This window comes from Lactuca virosa, chromosome 4, assembly GCF_052849685.1.
Source record: "Lactuca virosa cultivar CGN04683 chromosome 4, Lactuca_virosa_CGN04683_v6, whole genome shotgun sequence".
Classification (NCBI taxonomy): domain Eukaryota; kingdom Viridiplantae; phylum Streptophyta; class Magnoliopsida; order Asterales; family Asteraceae; genus Lactuca; species Lactuca virosa.
In genome coordinates this window covers 37,990,422-38,000,889 of record NC_136429.1, presented here as the reverse complement: position 1 = coordinate 38,000,889, position 10,468 = coordinate 37,990,422, and the positions used below count along the sequence as shown (strand labels likewise).

General features: G+C 35.2%; 1 long non-coding RNA gene across 1 annotated transcript; it reads right to left on the bottom strand.

Moving 5' to 3' along the window:
- Window positions 1–6,687: 6,687 nt before the first annotated feature.
- On the bottom strand, window positions 6,688–7,676 carry LOC145103893 (uncharacterized). Its single transcript, XR_013706922.1, has 3 exons — window positions 7,577–7,676; window positions 7,223–7,491; window positions 6,688–6,814 (listed from the first exon to the last, which is right to left on the bottom strand). It is a non-coding gene; the product is annotated as an uncharacterized LOC145103893 (long non-coding RNA).
- Window positions 7,677–10,468: the final 2,792 nt, after the last annotated feature.

Sequence of the window (10,468 nt, the reverse complement as noted above, 5' to 3'; positions counted from 1 at the left end):
TTTTGTTTGCCAAGCTAAATATATTACACATATGCTGAAGAAGTATGGGTTCTCTGATTGCAAGCCAACAAAGACTCTGATGTCCTGATTAGCGTCTATTGGCGCTCATCCAAATGACGCTGATGTGAATGCAACTTTGTTTCAAGGAATGATAAACTCTCTACTCTATCTTACAACCAGTCGCCCTAACATTATGTTTACTACTATATTATGTGCTCGTTATCAAGCCAATCCTAAGGAATCTCATCTTCTCATTGTGAAAAGGATATTTCGTTACTTAAAGCATACACCCAATCTTGGGTTATGGTACCCTCGTGATTTTGAGTTCATGCTGGTGGGTTACACTGACTCTGATCGTGGTGGATGTGGCAATGATCGCAAAAGCACTTCAGGAGGAACTCAAATGCTTGGAAATAGATTGGTAAGTTGGGCAAGCAAAAATCAGTCATCAATGGCTTGTTCTACCGCAAAAGCTGAATATGTTGCCACTGGAAGGTGTTGTGCTCAGATTCTAAGGATTTAGAACCAGCTCTTGGATTATGGTTAAAACTTCTCGAAGACACCCATTTGTTGTGACAACACCAGCGCCATTTAGATGATAAAATATCTAGTGCAACATTCCAAGACCAATCACATCGACATCCTTCATCATTTCATCAGGGACATAGTTCAAAAGGGAAAAGTGGAGTTGTTTTACGTTCCATCCACTGATTAGCTGGTTGACATTTTCACTAAGGCGTTGGAAGAGAAGACTTTAAATAAATTGATTGCAGATCTTGGCATGGTTTCAATAATTTAACTGCTTTCTAACTTTTTTTATTGCTTCTGATTACTTTCTAAAAAACACAAAAATGCAAAAACAAATGTTGCGCATATTATGTTTACGGATTTTTACATAATTTGTTTAAGCTTCGATTATAGTATTTACAGGTATGATCTTTTCTCTCCGATTCATCTTATAGGCCTATCTAAGAGTTATTTACATCTCCTTCTTCAAAGTTTGTAAGAGCTGAAAGATCTCAATGCTCTTGGTGCTGATAAAAAGAGGGGAATCATGTTTTCTTCTTCTTGAGGGTACCCTTTTTCTCCTCCACTTACTGTGATGGATGCAAAGAGCAACCATCAATTCAGTAAGTCTTGTTTTCATCTACTGACTCATGATCTGATAAAAGCTTGAATGACCTCGTGTTGATCTTAAGGACACTATGGCTTCATGGATTCGAGTCAATTAACTTGTTGGTTACAAAGAATGATCTCTAATTCTCTTTTTCTCTTGATAAAATATAAAGCTTGGATTCCATCTGGAATGTTTCAGTGATTAGTGGCTTCATTATTCTTGATTTATAGTGAGATGTATTGTATATTTATCTCCACTTGTGTTCTCTTTTATATTCGGTCTCGAAGGGTAGATATCTTGAACAAAGAAATTTAATAAATGTGTAATTACTTCAAAAGATTTCTTTTTGAAGATACCGCACAAAAGATCTTCTGAAAAGGCTATATAGAGAGCCTCTGAAAAAGGTTGTATATTCCTTTCCTTGTTTGATTAATTGTTCTGTTGTATTCTTATATTATTTATTATTATTTATGTTCCATTCTAAAGAATTGATGGTGAACTTTATAGTTCCAGACTGCAACTTAACTCTATGATACAGAAGTTTGAACCACTTCTTGTTAATGAGTTAACACAGTTTATAATTCACGCTAATTCCACCTTAGTATGACTGAAACAATCCATTATTCCTTAATTTAGTCTTAATAAAACTTGACGATTCACTGTGATATACCACACACTGATAAAAGTTAGAAACGATGTGTCGATGGTTAGTTTATATACCATAGGCTATCACACGCACCAATCCATTCTTGCCCTGATATTCTTCTTCAAAGCTTTATGATTCAACGTAATGTACCATATGCTGATGAGAGCTTGAAAAAATATATCACGATGGTTAAGCTAAAACACCACATCTTATCAGACGCATCAAACCATTCTTTCCATAAATTATTCTTTAGAATTTTATGATTCAGCTTATGATATCAGACGCTGATGAGAATTCAAAAAATCTGTGTCGATGGGTATATTATTGTCCGTGATATAATACACGCACTTACCCACTCTTTCCCAACAATTCTTCTTTTAAGAAGTTAATGATTCATTGTATTAGCCATACATTGATAAAACGTCGACATACTTTGCCGATGGGTACATTTTATACAAGAATGTATTACACGCAACATACCACTCTTGCCCTTTTCTTCTAAACAAAGTGATTAATGAGTCATCGTATGAAACCACATGTTGATGAAATCTCGCAATACTATGTCAATGAATGATAGTTTAAGCCAATACTATCAAGAGACATCACAATCTAACTAAAATACAAGCGACAACAATTCTATTCCTGTGTTTACTGCTGATGTCAAAAAGAGGGAGAGAATCTATATAGAAAAGCACAATCTAGGGGGGTCGAGTCAAGCTTATATCAACATTCTCACCTAGTTGAGGCAATTTGATCCACATTTTCATCCCATCTCGTCACCTTCACCTATTCATCCGCCGTCCGCTGCGATTCATAAATGCTGCCTCAACTGCTTGATAAGTCATTCATCTTCTCAAGGGGGCATTAGTTAAAGTTGAAACGTGAAAACTTCATTCTTACTCTTAGGGGGAGCACGGACTAAAGAATTCATTGAAGATTAGTTTTGACATCAGCAGATAGGGGGAGATTGTAAGGTCACACCTTATGATCTGATGAGTCAAACATTCCACACGCTGTTTGTCAACGTCAACGTCTACAACATCGACAACGCCAGTGTATCAAGCTTATCAGCGTTAGCACATAGCGTAGTTATTCTATATAATCTTTTATATATTAGATAATGATATAGATAAGTATAGAACAGATCATAGATCCAGTATCTTTGTGATAAGATCGGTTCTTAGTATAGATTAGACGTAATCCCTTCAATCAAGGGATATACTTGTATAGATTAGTATATATACAACATTAAGGTAAACCCTATTGTTGTTAACACAGATTGGTGTTGTAAACATCTTTGTGAAGACAAAGCCCTTTCTTGGTGAAAGACAATTTGGAGAAATCCTTGTGTTATTTACTTTCTGTTTTTTGTTTTTCTTAGATTAGTTTATGTTTGTTCTTAATACTCGAAGTGTATCTGATCGATACAAACCTTCAAGTAATACCTGCTGGAGGATACATGTATGCCTCCTCATGAAGATCACCATTCAAGAATGCATTTTTGACATCCATCTTATAAATCTTCCATTTTCAAATAGAAGAAAGAACAATCAGAGTGCAAACAATTGTTATTTTTGCAATTGGAACAAAACTCTCTTCATAATCCGTACCATATTCTTGTGAGTTACCTTTTACAACAAGTATAGCTTTATAACATGTAATAGATCCACCAGACTTGGTTTTGATCTTATGTACCCAACGAAAACCAATTATGTGTTTTCAAGGTGGGTGTAAAACCAAATCCCATGTATGAGTCTGATAAAGAGTTGTAAGTTCCTCAACCATAACATTTTGCCTAAGGGGATCAGAAACGGCCTCTATGTAGGATGTTGGTTTAAACAGACGATGTATATTCCCAATAAAAAGGAAAAAAGCTTGCAATTAAGAGTAGTATACAAATTCTGGAAGCTTGGTGGAATTTCGAGTACAAGTAGGCCTTGATGGTGGGGGGGGGGGGGGGGGTCTTGAGCAAGTGGGAGTTCCTGAGCAACATCATGTGTAGGATCAGAAGGGTGAGGGCTATCTGAATTAGTTGAAGTATTAAAGGAATGTCTTCACTATCAACACAAAATGGATTAATAGCCTGAAGTTCCGACTGAGTCACAGTGTGTGATTGCACATGAATGCTATAGAAAAGAATGTGTTCCGGAAAGGTGACATGTCGAGAAACATACAATTTTTGACTTTTCAGATCGTAACAACGATATCCTTTTTGACCAATTTCGTACCCCAAGAATACACATAGAGCAGGTTTTGGAGACAACTTAGTTTGCTCAGCTTGAGGTCGTAAAACAAAGCATGTACACCCAAATACACACAATAAAGAATAATCAATAAGTTTTCCATATAGTTTTTCATAGGGATACATCCCATAATTGTGTGCAGGGGGAATGCGATTAATGACATATGTAGTGGTAAAAATGGCTTCTCCCCAAAAGATACTAGGGACATGAGAGGATAAAAGCAAGGATCATGCAGTTTCAACAAGGTGATAGCGTTTTCTTTCTGCAATACCGTTTTGATGAGAAGTATATGTACATGACGATTAGTGTATAGTGCCATAAGATGCAAGTAATTAAGTAAAATCATTTGAAGTATACTCCCCACCCAAATCACACGGAATGCATTTTATGACATAAGAGTGTTGAGTCTTAACAAGGGCTCCAAATTTGCTATATATGGTTAAAAAACCAGACTTGTGCTTTATAAGATAAAATCACATATAACGAGTGTAATCATCTATAAAAGAAACATAGTAAGATGATCCTCCTTTATAGGAAACCTGTGAGGGACCCGACACATCAGAATACACAAGATCAAAAGGAGCAACAAAAGTAGTGTCACTTTTATTAAACGAAAGTGCAATTTTATTTTTGCCATTTTACAACCACAACAATTATAAATATCATGACTGTACAAAAGACCTAACACCAGTAGAAGTTAAAAACTATAAACGATATGCAAACACATGACCTAAACGAGAATGCCAAAAATAAAATCTTAAGTCGATTTAATTAAACAAAAATATGACAAATCGACACTGGAGGTAGCAACATCAGACACTTATAGATGATCTAAAACATAAAAGTCCCCAAGTGTAGGACTGAACCCAATCACCCTCTAAGATTGCCGATCGTGGACACAACATAGAGAATCAGAGAAGAAGACCCAACAACCAGACTTACATAGTTGATTGACTGATGCAAGATTCAAAGAAAATGTGGGAATATAATAGACATCGGTCAAGAAAATATGAGGAGTAACAACAAAACCAACACCTTTTAATGGAATAGGTGTAGCACTAGCACGCATAACAAAAATAGGCAAACTAGAAAATAAGAAAATAAAGGATGGTAAATATGGTGACATATGATGAGATGCACATGAATCCAATATCCACAAGTATGAAGGAATCCCTAAAGTACTAGATGATGATAGACTTGAGTGAGATGTGGATGATGTCATGGTAGTAGGATTGGAGGCAATGAACTGTCTGAACTTTTAAACAACTTGAGGATCCAAAGCTGATGGTGGTGTAACTGTTGTTTTAGCCTCTACTGAAGGTGTAATGACAATAGTGAATTGTGGTAGACAAAAAGATGGAAAAGAGGGGCGTGGCGAAAACTGTCCAGAAGGCCGATTTTGTTGTTGTTGATTTCCCTTGCTCAATAACAAAGGGCACTGGGATTTGGATTAGAGTTCTGATGCTGTTGAGGAACAGCAAAGACAGTTAGAGTAGTAGCAGACTTAGACCCTTTTTCAACATGTGACTTGATACGAGTTTCCTCAACAATCAGCTCATGAACAACCGAATCAACAATGGGTAAAGGTGTGCGATGCAAGATGGATCCACGTAGGCCTTCAAAATCATAACCTAAAGCCGTCAAAAAATTGAACCAAATGATGCTTATCCCTTCTGGAAATGTAAGGGTGGAAGGCCTTCGGGTCATCCGATTCAGTAAGAGCCAACTCATCCCACAAAACAGACATATAAGCATAAAACTCTTAAATACTCATATTATTCAATTGGAGGGCTCGAATATTAAACTCTAATTGATATTGTTTTGCAAAATTAGATTGTGTGTACAGTCTAGCCAAGTGATCCCAAACTTCCTTTGCAATGTCATACTTTGCCAATTGTGTGTTAATAGACTGAATTACAGAATTGTTAATCCAAAGGATAATCTTGGAGTTATCAGTCTCTCATGATTCCAATAAGGTTGTATAATTTCCAGCCTTATCACCTGTGGGTTTGCTTCGTGTACCTGCCACAATTCCTCACATGTTATTCCCTCCTAAAAAATTCTTCATAACATAACTCCAGTAGGCATAGTGTTTGTCATCAAGTTGGGTACTAATGGACAGAAGATAAGCGTTTTTTAAGCCATATTGACAACAAGAAGCATAAATTTTTATCAAAATTTGTACCCTAAACAAAAATCATTGCGGGAGTATAAAATTGCGGCGAGATATCGACGGAAAAAGGTTATTTTCGAGGCAGCAACACCCAAATTGCGGCGCGAAGAACCTAAAAATCGTGGCACGAAAAACAACGAAAAATGCAAAATCAAACAAATACCAGCAATAATCGAAACTCTCAAAAAAAGAAAAAAAATCAAACAATCCAAACAAATCAATCCAAACCAAATATAGGAACAGATCAAAAAATCATGCCCAAAATTGCCAAAATCGATCCGCGGAATGCCACAGCCTCACATACAAGTCGCCCCAACAATCATAAACAACGGATCAAATATATCTTTGATGCAAAACATTATTATGATTTCATTATTAAAAATAAAAGTGTACAATTACAATAAAATAAAAATACGATATAGGTAGAAAAGTTAAAAACATAGGTCTAAAGGGACCACAACATAGAACCCACACCTAATAGATTTATTAGGCTAAGAGTCACCTCATGTTACATAGATATACAACTATTTTGATCAAACATGTTAAATAATCAAAAACATATCTTGAAGGAATTTGGAATAATACTTATCGCGACTTGGGTTTAATGTTCCACGGCATTCAAGGGTTTCATGATACTGAATAATACACATAGAAATTCATTACATTCGGCAGTAGGTTAAGTATTATATTACATGATTCTATATCATTTAGTATTAAAAATAGTGCCATAAAATTTCGCCAAAGGTGCAGTGCAAGAGAAGTTTGAGACCATTGACAAAGATTTGTGATACGATGTAGAAAAACAAAAATATATTATATAGTGGGGTCATTTCTTTCATGTATTGCGAATCATGAAAGCCGTGTTTGCACATGCATGATTACTTTTATATAAATATATATATTTTTTAAACTATTTAAATGGTGATCATAGCACATCTCCTGTTTGTGATTAGAAAAGAACGTTAACCACAAATTGTTGCTAATCGAACTAAGGTTACGTTTAGGACTTATTGACTAAACAGCATTTATGGATATTTTTTTACCTTAACCGAATCAATGTCTATGAGGAATCCAACGAATTACCCAAAGCATTAAATATTGTGAAAATGTAGTACAAATGGGTAGTTCAAACGGTAGACATCTTCCTCGTTAAGGTGTAGCAATTTGGTTTCTGTTATTTACAAAATTTGATTCCACTCGGCAAATGAAAGTGTAGTACATATCATAAGTTGGAGCCCATTGACTGCTTGTACCGTGTACTTAAACAGTTGTACCATACAGAGCCAATACTTATGAACACAAGCAATTGGACCTGCAATCACAGAAAAGGAATCAGAAAAAGGGTACAAAGGGGACTGACACTTGTGAGGAACCCTAGTGTAACCAAAAGTACATACCCAATCATCTTAATGGAAATGGGAATTCAAACTACTTCAAATCTTTACAAGAACCTTCTTTATAATTTCCCAATAAAGATTTTCAATAGGTATTTTATCTATCCCCAAACACACTCTAATATACAAAAATAGTGCCCACATCTCCTCCAGCCTTAAACAGAAAGAAAAAGAAAAAAAAAAAAAAGATTTGGCATTGTCATGACATATACTATTTCACCTTACACCAAACAAAGATGTTGATTTATGTATAACTAATCAAACATTTAACGTGAGAATTAAAATTAGTTTACACTAAACATATTATTATAATAAATATTATCAAAAGCGTTTGTTAATGTCTTACTTGTATATGGGTTCGACATATAGTTGCTAGGGTTTACGGTTATAAGTATTCATAATTAGGATTTCATTATAATCACTTTTGTAATAGACGAGTAATAGAAAGAGTTTTTCGGTTCATGCTCGTGGACATATGTCACGTCGACCGAACCACGTTAAATCATTATTTTTGTTTTATCACATTATTTTACTTTATTGTGTAAATCATTGTTTCGTCTTACAAGTTTTATTTGGAGAAGTTCGATGGTTCGAATGATTTTGCGTTGTGTGAGGTGAAGATGAAGACTTTTATAGTTCAACAAGGTTGTGTGACGACATTATAAGGAGATGTGAAATTACCGAAGGAGATGGCAGAGGATGCAAATGAGAATATTCAGGCGGAAGTGCATAACGCGATTTTTTTATGTCTAATAGATGAAGTGTTATGGGAGGTTGTGGATCAAATGATTGTTGATGGACTTTGAGAGAAACTCAACGAAAAGTATAAAAATAATTTTCTCATGAATTGGTTGTATCATAAACAATGTTAGTATAATTCTTTCACCGATCGGTTGTATCATAAACAATGTTAGGATAATACCATCAATCGCATTATCCTGGATTTATAAGGTGTTAAAGTTAAGATCGATGATGAAGAATTAAAATGAAGGGTTTATGAAGATGAAGATGTTGTTGGTTCAGGTCTGTTTGCAGGCAGGGTAAGAACAATAATAGAGAGTGATGGTGGAAACCAGGAAAATTCAGGTTCCAAATTTAAAGGTTTGGCTAAGATTAAATGTTATAACTGCAAAACAAGATTGTCCACGACGAAAGACGGAAGTTATAAAGTTGGATTAAGCAAGAATGGAAGTGTTGCTATTGTTCATGACAGTTCTGATGAAGTGGGCTAGTCCTACACATGCTTGGATCTTAGACTTGGGTGCATCTCACAATATGATTTATAATCATGATTGGTTCAAATCTTTTAAATAATGGAATGACACGGTGAAAATAGGTGTTGACGGGATGCGTTGTATCAAGGACAGTGGTATAATGCATATCAAACTGCACGATGGTATGGTCATAAAACATGATTGCAGGTATGTCCTGATCATTGGAAGAACCTCATTTCTCTTGGCACTTTGGCCAAATATGGGTTGAAGTATTATGGTGAAGACGATTGGGTAAAAGTATGTAAAGGTGCTTTTGTAGTTATTAAAGGAAAGTTGCATCATGAAATTTATTTTCTTGAAGGCAGAACAATTAGAGAAAAGGTGGTTGCATCCTAATCCTTGAAACAATGTGATGGCAAGACATAGTTATGACATAAAAGATTGGGGAACATGAGTGAGACGGGTATGACTATCTTGAGTAAATAAGGACTGTTTGGTGGAGAAATAATGGCAAAATGTCAAATTCTTTGAAGGTTGTGTCAAAGGAAAAGCAACGTAGGGTGAAGTTCAGTTCTAGTCAACACACAAGTAAGGAAATCCTTGAATGTATCCACTTACATTTCCAGAGTCCTTCTCTGATGAAATTTCATGGTCGATGATTGTATTTTTCTGAATTTAGTTGACGAATATTCAAGTAAAGTGTAGTTGTGTTTTTTGAAGACAACAAATAAAGTGTTTGGAAATTTCAAGGAGTGGAAGACTATGGTTGAAAACAGACAGAAACAAGTCAAAACACTCATAAAGAATAATGGTTTAGAGTTTTGCAATGCACTATTTGGCAATTTTTGTAAAAAAATGTATAGTAAGGCACCGCACTGTACATCACACAATACATCGAAACAAAGTAGGTAACATCCCTAAAATATCAAACCTCATGTTTTTAGGTGTATTTAGTAGCAACGCGTTAAAAGGTGAACTTTCATAGTAAAGTATTAAACTTTTTGGTATTGTAGTTTATATACCTTGTACTTATTGCATAATAACTAAAAAATATATAACATTTAGTAAAGGATTAATATAATAAAATTGCAGTACACTCCGAGACGGTCATGTGGATATAAAGTTTTTGAAAATACGAGTTTGTACGAAAAAGTTACAGGTCATAGAAGTTTGTAGCGTAAAGTAGGTTGCTTAAAAATGTACCAGAGATCATTACACGATTGTGTATTGCATTTACACAATCATGTAATGCATTTACACGATCGTGTAAGTGATTCGAGGATCCCAAAAGCATGGAAAATAAGTAGAATGGTATTTTGAGCTAAGGGAGGGCAAAACATGATCACCCAAGGGAGAAACATGATCGTGTTCCTAATTGGGTTTCTTGTTCGAGGTTTGAAACTGAAAAGTTTCAAACTAGGTTGCTATATTTCGGTACTTAGGTGTAACATCCCAAAAATCATAAGGTAAAATTTTCAGTTTTAATTCCACCTATAAACACCATTTGTCCTTAACAACCTTTTAAAAGCATGTCGTAGTGGAAATAGTTATTAGAGTAAAATCCCAAAATCATAAGTGCGGAAAACATGGGTGGATGCGTTGCGATCAAGTCGGGCCCTTCCCTTCCAAGCTGGAATTACCTGAAACATAAACTGAAAACTGAAAGCACAAAGCTTAGTGA